The sequence below is a fragment of the Watersipora subatra genome, chromosome 1, assembly GCF_963576615.1.
Source record: "Watersipora subatra chromosome 1, tzWatSuba1.1, whole genome shotgun sequence".
NCBI lineage: Eukaryota > Metazoa > Bryozoa > Gymnolaemata > Cheilostomatida > Watersiporidae > Watersipora > Watersipora subatra.
The window spans coordinates 39870505-39885465 of NC_088708.1; positions in this window are offsets into that span (position 1 = coordinate 39870505).

Below are 14961 nucleotides of genomic sequence, written 5' to 3' on the forward strand. Positions count from 1 at the left end.
TGTTGAGTGGTAGGTGCCAAATATGTGGAAATGTGATTAAAAGCTCTTAAAAGCTCAAAAACAAAAAGCCGCCGTAGATTGGAATCTCTTGATTTCGATGACGTATCCGCGCCATTTGGTTATTGTCTTGTCACGTGATGTTCTCGCGTGAATTGAAAGGCCAATATAAAGCTCAATATCAAACTTATCGTAGCAATAGTTTATGACAAACACATCGGGTTTTACCCAAGACCCCGTATCAAATATATGCTCGCTACTTTACAGTTTCGGCTTAGCCATTCCGTTCGACAATTCATGTCTGAGTTGCGATCATAAAAAATGTCAAATTCTGAAGAGTTAGACCCTGGCGTTTCGAGCCTGACGCTCTATCTGAAGAAGATCCTCAACAGAATCAAACCTCCCAGCAAGTAAGCACCGCCACTAGCCAGCTCTTATGTGCCAAGCTAGCTAGTAGTAATAGTTTTAGCTTGAGAGTGATAGAACGAATATTATTATATATGATTTTAATGATGATAATTATCGCTTCAATATTGCAAAAAAATAATTACAGATTTTTCTCGAATGACAACATTAACAATTTTAATATTTAAATCTAGTGCTGCACTGATATACTGTTGGATAACATCGACCTGATGTATTAGCTATGGTTGCATAGACATATTTGTTAATTTCTTTAGGAGCTAATACCACCGGCTACAGAGTGGTGTGTCTGCAAGCGCTGTCAAGACATGCCATCTATTCTTGAATGTTTGTGCTGCCATGATGCTGAGTTTGTGCATCGTCTCCATGACCGCGGGGAGCATGAATGCCTATGTATGCATCCTGGTGTGGACGAACTTGTGGCGTCCACCCCTTGAGTTGGGGTGGAATAATTACCTGCGATATCATAGTGAGTTGGATTTTCATTTAATGCCAATAACACTAAAGCTATGCTAATGTGTCATGCATTATCTACAATTTTTGTGTTACACATTTAATGCATCGGTTGAACACACATATTCTGAACTAGTGGAACACAAGGAGAATTGTTATATTTGGCTTGTACACTTACTACAGTAGAGAGTGTATTAGTTTTAGGATTTTATTATATAAAGATCGAGATTATTTTGATGATCAGCAATTATTGTTTTTCAATAATTGTTTTGGTAGATAATCTATTCCCATTTGGAGAGCCATCGCCAAATGCTCGGAAAAGGTTATGTGCATACCACAATCTTGTGTTTTGGTTTATGCCGCAAAACTTGTTTGCAAGTCTGCAAACTCTTCTTCATCATCCGTTAGTGGGAAAAGAGCCCGAATCTTAGACACCAAGCAGGCGGGTAGAGGCCGTCGCTCACTGCGACGAATTTGCGGCATAAGCCAAAACACAAGCTTGCGGTATGCACACAACCTTTGTAACAACATCCGTTGTAATGGACCTCACTCTCAGGCCGTGGGAAATTAGATTGGACTGGCATCGCTTGAAGCCTTCCAGCTCCGTGGCGTTACAGCTGGTGGTCTCCGTTGACTGCAAAGTAAAAAAGTTACGACCAACAATCACTTTCACATTATTTGAATGAATTATTTAGCTAGATCAGCAACTTCATGCTTATGTATTAATAACTACTAAAAAATTTCGGTTTTTGTCAGGCTGTGAAGTAAAAACTGTCAAAGTTTTACCTTGACAAGATGGCTGCTGACTATTAAACCGCAGTTCTGATCCATCATAGTGTAGGCCCCGTATAGTGCGCATTGCCCCGGACTATCACATCTACTGTCACCTGCCAAATCAAGCTCCCAATCGATTGCTGCCATCAGTCCCTCGTTATGCAGGGTGTACTGCTCAGCAATACACTGTAAAATATTGTAAAACTTCATTATACAAGATTAATTTGTATCATTATCATTAGTCTAAGAATGTAGAATCCTCTTCCCCCTTTTTGTGTTATATTATGATGAAGAATCAGAATCCAGGATGCATACATAGGCATTCATGCTCCCCGCGGTCATGGAGACGATGCACAAACTCAGCATCATGGCAGCACAAACATTCAAGAATAGATGGCATGTCTTGACAGCGCTTGCAGACACACCACTCTGTAGCCGGTGGTATTAGCTCCTAAAGAAATTAACAAATATGTCTATGCAACCATAGCTAATACATCAGGTCGATGTTATCCAACAGTATATCAGTGCAGCACTAGATTTAAATATTAAAATTGTTAATGTTGTCATTCGAGAAAAATCTGTAATTATTTTTTTGCAATATTGAAGTGATAATTATCATCATTAAAATCATATATAATAATATTCGTTCTATCACTCTCAAGCTAAAACTATTACTACTAGCTAGCTTGGCACATAAGAGCTGGCTAGTGGCGGTGCTTACTTGCTGGGAGGTTTGATTCTGTTGAGGATCTTCTTCAGATAGAGCGTCAGGCTCGAAACGCCAGGGTCTAACTCTTCAGAATTTGACATTTTTTATGGTCGCAACTCAGACATGAATTGTCGAACGGAATGGCCAAGCCGAAACTGTAAAGTAGCGAGCATCTATATTTGATACGGGGTCTTGGGTAAAACCCGAAGTGTTTGTCATAAACTATTGCTACGATAAGTTTGATATTGAGCTTTATATTGGCCTTTCAATTCACGCGAGAACATCACGTGACAAGACGATAACCAAATGGCGCGGATACGTCATCGAAATCAAGAGATTCCAATCTATGGCGGCTTTTTGTTTTTGAGCTTTTAAGAGTTTTTAATCACATTTCCACATATTTGGCACTTACCACTCAACAGAGTAAGACATGGCGAATCTTTTGATACCAAATAACTGTAATGTGAATTTTGTTGCAAGTCAACCTTTAAGTAAGTGAGTTAATGCAATCAGTTACTCATAGATAAGATAGATAGTCCTACTGGGGTTGTATTACATTAGTGTGATGGGAAGCTAATCAGCTGCCATCAACTGCAAGTATTGACATCGTATGGTGATAGAGTGATTCATTGACACCACAGTCCACAAACAGCCCTTGCATGTAATGTAATATTAGATTTCAAAACATACCTATCAGTCAAATACATAGACTAGCTTGAAGCAAAGATGTCCACTAGTTAGTGGACATCCTTGCTTGATGTAAGCAAGCAAAAAGTTTAAAAGTTAAAGAGGCAAACGTTGTTATATGTTAAATAAAAATAAATTATACTTAATTATACTAAATTATATAAAAATGAAATAGACTTTTTTATTACGTTATTTATTAAATAATTTTGTATTGTAATCATAGCTAAACAGATTATATTTAGCCATTACTTGCTAATTATTTTACATTTACATTTAAACACATTTGCAGTTTCATTTTTCTTCCTAATTTATTTCAACAAAACACTTCTTTCATGATATGAAATTTAAAAGTTGTAGTTATTTGAAAAAGCTTGAAAACCTTTATAGTTGTTTTTTTACTCTTAATTCACTTGAACTGCTTAAAAATATTTTCTCATGATATGAAGTTTAAAAGTTAGAATGGTAAATGTTATATAAAAATAAATTTTCTGTCCAAAGACGTTCCTATTACTCGGAAAAAGCCGGGTAGTACAGCTCATAGTTGATGGCAGTCGATTAGCTTCCCATCACACCAATGTAATACAACCCCAGTATGACTATCTATCTTAACTATGAGTAACTTATTGCATTAACTCACTTACTTAACACTATCTATTCAGTGCCTTTGCAAGTCATGTAGGTATGAAATTGCTTTAAATAATAAGCATATATTAGAATAATAAACTATAATCATCATTTCTTTAATATGAACAATAATTACTACCTTAAATGTGGAAATTCATGATCATTGTTTAACCATTCTCATGGCTGATGTTATTGATCTAGTCAATCACTAAGATTGACTAGCACAAAAAGGGGCGTGGCCCAAACGCTCCTTGTTGGCGCCGGAAACGCTTGTGTTGTTATCACTCTAGGGGGAGATAACTCTATGGTTTTATCAGCTTGAAATGTCAATAAAAACTACTACTGGACTGACTCTTTTCTAGTAACTATTACGGTAATTAAGGTAAACAGGCTGACAGGAAGGTGGAGCAGCAGTGAATCAATTACTTGGTGAAACCTGTTTCCTCTACAAGTACAGTTATTCTATGTCTATACACTTGAACATTTTCTAACATCTCTATGGAGATTAGTATCCACCACAGCAAAATCAAAAATTGCTTGATGAACAAACCATATCTGAAGACAGCTTCGGCTGTTCTCAAACAGCTCACTTTTTTGTAAGAGCAAATGACTGGTTAGTGGAGAAACAACATGAAATGGAGCCTACTAAATTGACAACATACTGTTATAAATTGATGAGAAGAAGAATGACAAATAACAGGCACAAGTTTCAACCTCCAGATATTTCTTTTACAGATTGTGGTTTGAGTGAATCAGAGATTATTAAAGAGATATGCTTTTAGTTACGCACAACTGGCAGAACTAAACCAGCTCTATTATCTACCTAAGGTTAAGATTATAATTTAAAGGAGCGGCTTGCGAGCTGAAACTCTAATGCAAGATATGTAGCTTTTGATAATGTAGTCCAAAAGAAACTGCCATAAATAAATTCCTATTGCAGAGTGCTGAGTGGTTAGTTAGACCACTTCTTTATAAGCTGTTTTACTGCATATATGATTTTTTTAACAAAAAAAACTGGGAAAAAATGAAGTCATACGGCGTGATGTGTGATCTAATGGTTAGCTTTATTTCTACAGGACTATTTCTACTGGCCAATCAGAAAACAATCAAACCTACCTGGAATAGCCTTCTTTCACTAGAATGTGAGTGAGTGAGACGCTGTAGTTACAGACAAGGCAAGATCAAGGTTCCTATCGGTATCATTTTGCTTGGACAGATGAATGTTTTAGAAATGAAGAAATTTGAGAAAGGTAATCAATAAGGGAAATACAGTCATATCTTGACATACAAACTCAATGCGTTCTAGAACTAAGCTCGTATGCCAATTTACTCGTATCTCAAGGCACTATTTCCTATATAAAATAACTAAATACAAATTAATCTGTTACCATATATTATGAAAAACCACCTAAAGAGGATATTACAGAGCTGCAATAAAATGTAGCATCACTATGAAGCCCCGCCCACATGATGCCCGTCGCCTATCCTTGTAGGGGCTGTATATCATTGCTTCGAGACAGACATTGTTGATAACGGCAGTCTGAAAGAGACTTGGGAGCCCCTAGCCTGTCTTGACAAGCTGTTGTTTTTGGGTAGTTGTCCCCCCGTCGAGCGGCGAGCAACAACAGCTTGTCACAAGACGTACTGCACCTGATGCATCCAGTGTATCTTATAGCAAATCGCCGGATTTAGGCGTAGCAAATTTTTCTTTAAGCTGGGCGTATTGTGCTTCACTTGTTATTACGCCTGGTCTAGACGTTAATTGAACAGCGAATAAACACGTAGCTTTCGGTAAGTTATTCACCCTATTGGTTTATTATTAGTTAGAGTACTTATTCAATGTACCTATCCACATCGGTTCGATCAATGGCTCTTCATCACTATTTTTGGATCTACACAACAATGACAGGTGCACTCATAGGGAGTTGTCCTTTTCCGTCTCTGCGGTTAAAGCATCAGACTTGTAAGGCCGGCGGCACACTTTCGGCACATTAGCATGGCCTCTTAAAACGTTGTGGCATTAGCGATGGTAAAATTAATGTATGAGAGAGATATTGCGAGCCACAGATCCCAAAATCAAACGGGCTCATTTTGACAATGATTCGATACGCGAGTAAGGTTCTGGGTTACATAACATTTATAATTAAATGTGGCTTGCGCGTTTGATGGAAATTCTCGATGGTTAGTTAGGAATATCGTCAGCTGGTTCTACTAGTGGTAGTGATAGCAGGCCCGTATTTGCTGGGGCGGCTGAACCGCCCCCAACTTTTTAGTAATTTTCGGCGGCTGAGTACTGAGAATTGCAGTCTAAACTCATTCACTTGGAATTTCCAACTACATTGTACTAATTATTAGCGCTCGAGCTAAATATTACCAACACAAGACACTGTCACTGCATTGATGCAAGAATACATGCTGGCGGCTGTGGTTGGTAAATCTAGGCATGGGCTAGATACTAAAAACGCAAAGGCTATATCTTGGAAACAACTTAGAGATATATACAGTGTCATAGGGGTCTTGACATATTAGACAACAACCTCAGACAACAAGTACCTCAGACTATGAGCTCGCTTCATTAATGGTGAGATTATTGAGACAACCATCTGACCATCAGATGTCATGCCGGTTGAGTGGTCAACTCCATCTTGCTGCAGCTTTTCTTGTAATGCTTCCCGCATCTCTTCTGTGGTCTTTTGAAAATTGCCATACTTGGATATTTTCAACTGGTTATATAATCTAGTCATGGGAAAAGAAGAAGTTTCATGACATTAGCAAATAACTTCGACCAGTCATTGTAAATATGTGGTATCAAGCCAATTTGTCTTGTTAGCTTAGCATTATTTTTCATAAGCTTCGGATCCTGCAAACTTATAATCAATCACAAAGGGTCCAGGATGGTGTGACTCTGAAGAATATCAGTGCTGTGGATGGCAAAGGGTGCAAGGAAGATTAAAGCTTACTATCTAAACACCTTGGAAAAACGTGTCAAGAACCATTACCAAATTTAGAAAAGTAATGCAGCAGCATGACAGCAGTTACCTAGTGACAAGTGACTAAAATAAAACACACCTTGTAGGTAATGGTTAGACCAAGCTGGACACCTTGATTAGATCAGATTAGATCAAGACAAGTTATTAGTTGTTAAAGAATAAGACATCTGACTTACCCACTCTTGTTAAATCTGAGACAACATAAAAATAAACTTACATGTCTCACATTTGAACACAACAATAGCTGAGTAAAAGTTTCAACTTTTTGCTTTTAAAAGTGCATATTAATAACTGACTTTAACTGACAAGCAGTGTATCTCAAAACATTGTTTGGATAGTGGAAGATTGTGGAAAACTGAACATCATATTTGGAGAAACAGGGCACTTGAGATTTTCTGACATTGATATATATATATATATATATATATATATATATATATATATATATATATATATATATAGCACTATACCTGGTACAATATTTTCGTGAGGGTATTATGGATCTGTCAGCCAGCTTGATGATATTTTCTTCAGCCTCCAATTTTAGATGTTCCAGTGCCGACATTGGACAATGTCCATCTTGGAAAAGTCTTTCCAGTGTCACCCTTGTCTCATTGGACACAGCGTTCTTGGAGTAAGCTGCAGCTGAGGCTGTCTGATGGTTGTGCCCAGGTTTGAGTTTCACATCTGCCACCGTTTCATTGTCCCTGAGAATTCAAGTTAAATTGATTTTATTTTAATAAAAAGAAATTCTCTATGCGTTAAAATGAGATTGAACTTGGTGTGTATCTGACACTATGACATTAATGGCGGCATAGTTCAAGTACTTAGACTTCAAACGTAGGGAGCTGCTGATGCCAGCAACTCCATCTGTTTAAGTACCAATCTTTTAGAAAACTCACAAGAATTCACTCTTCCTTAAATTGATATTAATATAGGCAGGGCAGTTGGTGTCTTTTACATTTCTGTATGTTCTTTTAGCTCCTGCTCTTCGTTTGTACCCAGTGTGATGTTGGCAGACAGCTTTTAGCTAAAACATGTAACAAAAATAGCTCAGAACAGATACCCATGTGTCCAAAACTCTATTGCTTTGCCATACACTTTTAGGTGAACCCCGGAGAGCTTTCGTTTGGGAAGAAAAGCATTTTCACAATTGAGACACAGGACAATAATTGCAAAACCTGTTCCGCATTGTATAATAAGGAGTGTATCGCACAGCTTACTATTTGGTATATTTATCCAATGCAATGATTTAACCTCAATGTATTTGGGGTGCGCTTTTGAAAGAAAAAACCTTTCATAATAGCCAAGGATAGAAAATCATTGACATAGTACAAAATAAGGTTTTATGTAAGGCGTAAAATATACAACACACTTAGTGTTTTGGTTTGATGGGTAATAATACTTACACGAAATATCAGTTTCTTAGTTGCGGGTCTTTTGCAACGAGTCCTCCAACGAAAATTGCTTTTGAATCTTGTAAGCCAGCTTTCTATACTGGCTTGGCTATTGAGCTCTTTGACGTAGAAATTGAACTCATTTTCTTTCCACTTTAACTCAGTCCTTTGTTCATATGTATAGCCATCTGGTAGTACATTCTGAAAATAGTAGAAAAAGTTACAGCACACAACCCCTCTGCGATAAAATGCGCACACACAAACCCAAAAAGAATACGATATTGTGTGAGTTAATGTGTGGGACAGGGTGATTACCATATCCATGTACACCCATTAAAAGACATCTGTGCATCAAAACATAACAGATAAATTTCCAGGTTATGTGATGCACTCGAACTCTTGTTGACTGTTGATGTTGAAAACATGTCAAAATTGTTAAAAAGCTCATGCAGATTAATATACTTGGTCAAGCTCCGAAGGGCGTCACAAACAATAACATTGATTGTACTTATCCTCTCGTTTCATTTTCTTTCAACCAATACTATTACAAACAATAGATTCATTAGATTTATTTAATATTGATAAATCTAAAGTTATGCTAAAGCAAGAATTTACATTACATTATTGCAAAAATTCTTGCAAAAAATTGCGTATAATCTTGGTTAGAGCAGGTATAGTATTAACCATTATTATACCAATTACCTCCCCTCAGAGGGGAAGTGATCGATTATACATCCTTGGTTAAAGTTACAATATAATTATAATAATATAATCATACCTGCCAACTCTCACGCATTGGGCGTGAGACTCACGCAATCACCCCAAAGAAAAATTGGAAATGCGTGAGAAATGCGTGAGATTTTTGCCCCAATTTCCACAATTTTATATATACTATCATTAATACATCAATTGCCCCAAAACCAAATCTCACGCTTTGCCCCACTCTAGAGTTGGCAGGTCTGAATATAATAGATGAATAAAATGATGAATAAAAACATATTATTAATTTAACTACTATACTGAGTTCAAATTACTAATTTAATTATGAGTTATTTTTAATTATATGTAGGCCTTTCTATATATAAAATAAATAATACATATAATTTAAATTTTCCTTATCTATTCAAGATTTCAGAACCAACCTACCGTTGATAACGCATGCCAATCCAGCGTAGCTGTACTACTACTTGGCCTTTGAGATATTATGCGTGAATAGTTGTGATCATTCATGATATAAGCAACGTAGGTGGTAAATATAAACTGTACAATAAAGCGGAGCCAACTTTGCGCGTGAATTTATCAAAGCCGCTTCATATTACGCGGGACAAATGTGCTTTTGTGCCTCCTGCCACGAGAGGTTTTTAACACCGTAGCTGTACTCCTACAAACGCTGCCTTTGAGATCGGGATATCGGATAATTGCGCTTTTGTGCCTCCTGTCACGAGAGTTTTTTGACACCACATTTGCCACTCGCCCGCCGGCCTTACAAGTCTGATGCATAGAGTTATCTCCCCCTAGAGTGATAACTACACGAGCGTTTCCGGTGCCAACAAGGAGCGTTTAGGCCACGCCTCTTTTTTGTGCTAGTCAGTCGTAGTGATTGACTAGATCAATAACATCAACCATGAGAAGGGTTAAACAAGGATCATGAATTCCAGTTGAGATAGTAATTAATGCTCATATTAAAGAAATGATGATTATAGTTTATTACTCTAATATATGCTTATTATTTAAAGCAATTCAATACCTACCAGGGATCGCTAAACATATTATGGAAATGTTTACTTTTTCATTTCCATAAACATAAATATTTCCATAATTTTAGGGAAATGGATATGGAAATTTTATTTTACAAGTATGGAAATGGTATGAAAATGGAAATAATATGGAAATGAATTATGGAAATGCTATGGAATTGGAAATAATATGGAAATGAATTATGGAAATGGAATTAATATGGAAATGGAAATAATATGGAAATGAATTATGGAAATGGAATTAATATGGAAATGAATCATGGAAATGGAAATAACATGGAAATGAAAATAATATGGAAATGAATTATGGAAATGGAACTAATATGGAAATGAATTATGGAACTTTTATGGAAATGGAAATAATATGGAAATGAAATATGGAAATGAAAATAATATGAAAATGAATTATGGAAATGGAATTAATATGGAAATGAATTATGGAAATGGAAATAATATGGAAATGGAAATAATATGGAAATGAGTTATGGAAATGGAATTAATATGGAAATGAATTATGGAAATGGAAATAATATGGAAATGGAAATAATATGGAAATGAATTATGGAAATGGAATTAATATGGAAACGAATTATGGAAATGGAAATAACATGGAAATGAAAATAATATGGAAATGAATTATGGAAATGGAATTAATATGGAAATGAATTATGGAACTTTTATGGAAATGGAAATAATATGGAAATGAAATATGGAAATGGAAATAATATGAAAATGAATTATGGAAATGGAATTAATATGGAAATGAATTATGGAAATGGAAATAATATGGAAATGGAAATAATATGGAAATGAGTTATGAAAATGGAATTAATATGGAAATGAATTATGGAAATGGAAATAATATGGAAATGGAAATAATATGGAAATGAGTTATGGAAATGGAATTAATATGGAAATGAATTATGGAAATGGAAATAATATGGAAATGGAAATAATATGGAAATGAATTATGAAAATGAAAATTGTGACATACACGTAATCCCTGATACCTGCATGACTTGCCAAGGCACTGAATAGATAGTGAGTGAAAGTGAAGGTAATGCAAGCAGTTACTCATAGATAACATACATAGTCATACTGGGGTTGTATTACATTGGTGTGATGGGAAGCTAATCAACTGCCATCAACTATGAGCTGTACTACCCGGTGTTGCCCGAGTAATAAAAAAGTATTTGGACAGAAAATTTAATTTTATATAACATTTACTATTCTAACTTTTAAACTTCATATCATAAGAAAATATTTTAAAGTAATTTAAATGAATTAAGAGGAAAAAGAAAACAACTCTAAAGGTTTGCAAGCTTTTTCAAACAACTACAACTTTTAAATTTCATATCATGAAAGAAGTGTTTTGTTGAAATAAATTAGGAAAAAAAATAAAACTAAATGTGTTTAAATGTAAAATAATTAGCAAGTAATGGCTAAATATAATCTGTTTAGCTATGATTACAATGAAAAATTATTTAATAAATAAGGTAATAAAAAAGTATATTTTATTTTTATATAATTATAGTTAGTAGAATTAAGTATAATTTATTTTTATTTAATATATAACAACATTTGCCACTTTAACTTTCAAACAACATATTATGAAAAGTGTTTTGTGTAATTGAAATAAATGAAGAGAAGAGAGAAAATAAAAACAACTGTAAATGTTTTCAAGCTTATTCAAACAACTACCACTTTTAAATTTAATATCATGAAAGAAGTTTTTTGTTGAAATGAATTAGGAAGAAAAATGAAACTGCAAATGTGTTTAAATGTAAATTAATTAGCAAGTAATGCTAATTATAATCTGTTTAGCTATGATTACAATAAAAAATTATTGTAATCATAGCTAATTTTTTTTACTTTATTTAATAAATAAAGTAATAAAAAGTCTATTTTATTTTCAAATAATTATGATTTAGAATAATTAAGTATAATTTATTTTCATCTAACATATAACAACATTTGCCACTCTAACTTTCAAACTTTTTGCTCGCTTACATCAAGCAAAGATGTCCACTAACTAGTGGACATCTTTGCTTCAAGCTAGTCTATGTATGTGATTGATATTTATTGAAATCTAAGATTACATGCAAGGGCTGTTTGTGAACTGAGGTGACAATGAATCACTCTATCACCATACAATGTCAATACTTTCAGTTGATGGCAGTCGATTAGCTTCCCATCACACCAATGTAATACAACCCCAGTATGACTATCTATCTTATCTATAAATAACCAATGATATACAGCCCCTCATGTTTGGGGGCTGTATATCATTGGAGTAACTGATTGCATTAACTCACTTACTTAACACCATCTATTCAGTGCCTTTTCAATGCATGTAGGTATTGAATTGCTTTAAATAATAAGCATATATTAGAGTAATAAACTATAATCATCATTTCTTTAATATGAGCAATAATTACTCTCTTAACTGGAAATTCATGATCATTCTCATGGCTGACGTTATTGTTCTGTCGATCACTACGATTGACTACCCTAGGACACTTATATTTCGCTAGTATTTAGTTTCGTGAGTAGCACACAGAGTAAAATTTCGCTGCAACTTAATTTCGCAGCTCTGATGAGTGCGAAAATATAGTTATGTGAAAATAAATACAGTGGAACAAACAAATTAGATTCCTCAGGTCCGGTCCTCTAGTAAAAAAAAGTTGTTATATTTGCGACTAGTTTGTATTTGTAACCCGCAGGTATAAATGTATGGCAGAAATCGATAATTCAACGTGATCGCTTGCTGCCATTTGTTTCTTTGACTATCAATGACGTCTCGGTTCTTTCCGTCGTGACCGATATGGTACCAATATTAGATCTCAAGTATTTATAGCAAGCGATGGCCATGGCACGTTTTGAGTTCACAATATTTCAAATTAAAAAAAAATCAAATACAGTACATGTCTCATAAAAAAGAAAATAGATAACAACCAACATCACAACCAGAACTGTATAACATGGTTGGACCTGGTGAGGGTTGTTATCGTTTTTGGTTGGCAGTAAAATTCATCACTACAATAAGTATTATTTAATTGTATGACTTCACCTACCAGACTTTCATCCTCATCAGTTACAAATTCGGTGACTAAACTGATATCATCATCTTCTTCGTTTGTCTTGGCTTTTCCAAAAAAACTTGTTATCTTAATTTGCTTTGCCATGCTGCTCATTCGGTGTATTAACGAATTTACTAGAAATTTCCCAATGAGCTCAATCACACACAAAATTATCTGCACTTCTAATATGACGATTTTGTTGTGGATATCAATGAACTACAGGGCCGTATTCCCTTGGACAGCTGGCCGGCTAAGACGCCCCAACTTTTTAGGAATTTCATAGTCCAACGGCTATAGAAAGGTTTTTGTCGCTGTAGAATATTACTTTATTCGAAGCCATAGATACAAACATCAACTTTTAGTAGTTCTTAGGCGTCATTATTATCTTCATCAGCGGCAAAATATTCTTGTTAACGACTTTTATAAAGGTTTGCAAAATATCAAGTTTTAGCAAACATCTGCTTGCCCATATCCTACTTAATGAACTTGAAATAAAATCGGCAAAAATGATCTTTGTTAAAACGCTTAAAAAATATGTCTTCTTTCTGAGCTTTTTAACTGCATACAAGTTTTGCCTGTTTTAATTTTAAAACGTTTTGTCAGTCACATCAGCTAAAACAAAGCAAATCTCAAAAAATAGAAAAATGTTGATACTTGCCAATAAAATTTTTTAAAACTTCACGTGAGAGGCCCGGCTGAGGCCCTACATAAGAGAAACCTGTTGGGAGCTTACAGCACCCCCCCCCTCCTTCTCCACACCCCAGATGTTCATAACTAGTCGTCTAACATTAGCCCCCCAACTTGCAACCGGTGAATACAGGCCTGCGTAGAACATAGCTATTTAATTTCGAATTTTCGCTAGTTCGTTATGATAGTTTAGTTTCGCGCATGAATTTTTCGCGTGATGAAGACTCCGCGAAAACGCGAAAGTTAGATGCCGCGAATACTTAAGTGTCCTAGGGTAGCACAAAAAAAGGGCGTGGCCTAAACACTCTTTGTTGGCACCGGAAACGCTCGTGTTGTTGAATGCACAGTTATCACTTTAGGGGGAGATAACTCTATGGTCTGATGCTTTAACCGCAGAGACGAAAAAGGACAACTCCCCCTATGAGTGCATCTGATGCATCAGGTGCAGTACGTCTTGTGACAAGCTGTTGTTGCTCGCCGCTCGACGGGGGGACAACTACCCAAAAACAACAGCTTGTCAAGACAGGCAAGGGAGCCCCGCGTTTAGAACACTAAACTTTGGTGACCCTACGTAATAGAAACTTTGAATTTGATTTCAATGAATTTAGCTTGACAAATACATATTTGAAGCTAAGTGTTTATCTTTTACTAAACTTACTTTGATTTTGTCGTATATGTTTTAGTATCTGTTCCCGGTTGTGCGCTTTTACCTTCAAGATGTCATGTTTAATAAACGACAAAAAATACTTATTCGAAAAATGTACAAGCAAACGTGCAAAGTAGTTTGAAACTTGGAGAGCCAGTAATGTTTAGTAACGCAGTGTAACTTTTTTGTTTAATTTTCTCAATGCTACAGTTGCTGTGCTTAAAATAGGCAGCAATGATATTAATACAAACCCAAAAACTACTCGTTGGCTGCATTATGTTAGTAATGACCATTTTATCTGGCAAATAAAGAGGACCTATATCAGACGTACGGGTTTAGTGAAACGCGTGATGATTAAAACCACTTCTAAACAACATAAAATCATTCAAAAACACATGTTAAATCGTTTCGGGAAAGGTTTCTGTTCGCTTCGAAACGAAATCGCACGCACTGCCTTCACCTCATTGGACAGCAACGAATTTGTAAGTTTCTTATTGAGGCGATTACAGCTTATAGTACAGATACTTGTACAGTATATGTAAAGCGTTACAGTACATACCGGGTACATGTACGTACATCATGTAGTAGTAGGTACTACGGTACATGTATTTGTTACCGGTATATGTACCAGATCGTTTCGCGTAGAAGGTGTTATGGGTCGTAGCCGAGACGTCCCCAATTCCCAGTTTGTAAGTATCGCCCCAGTGTGTGTCCCCAAACAGCTCAGTTACCGCGGG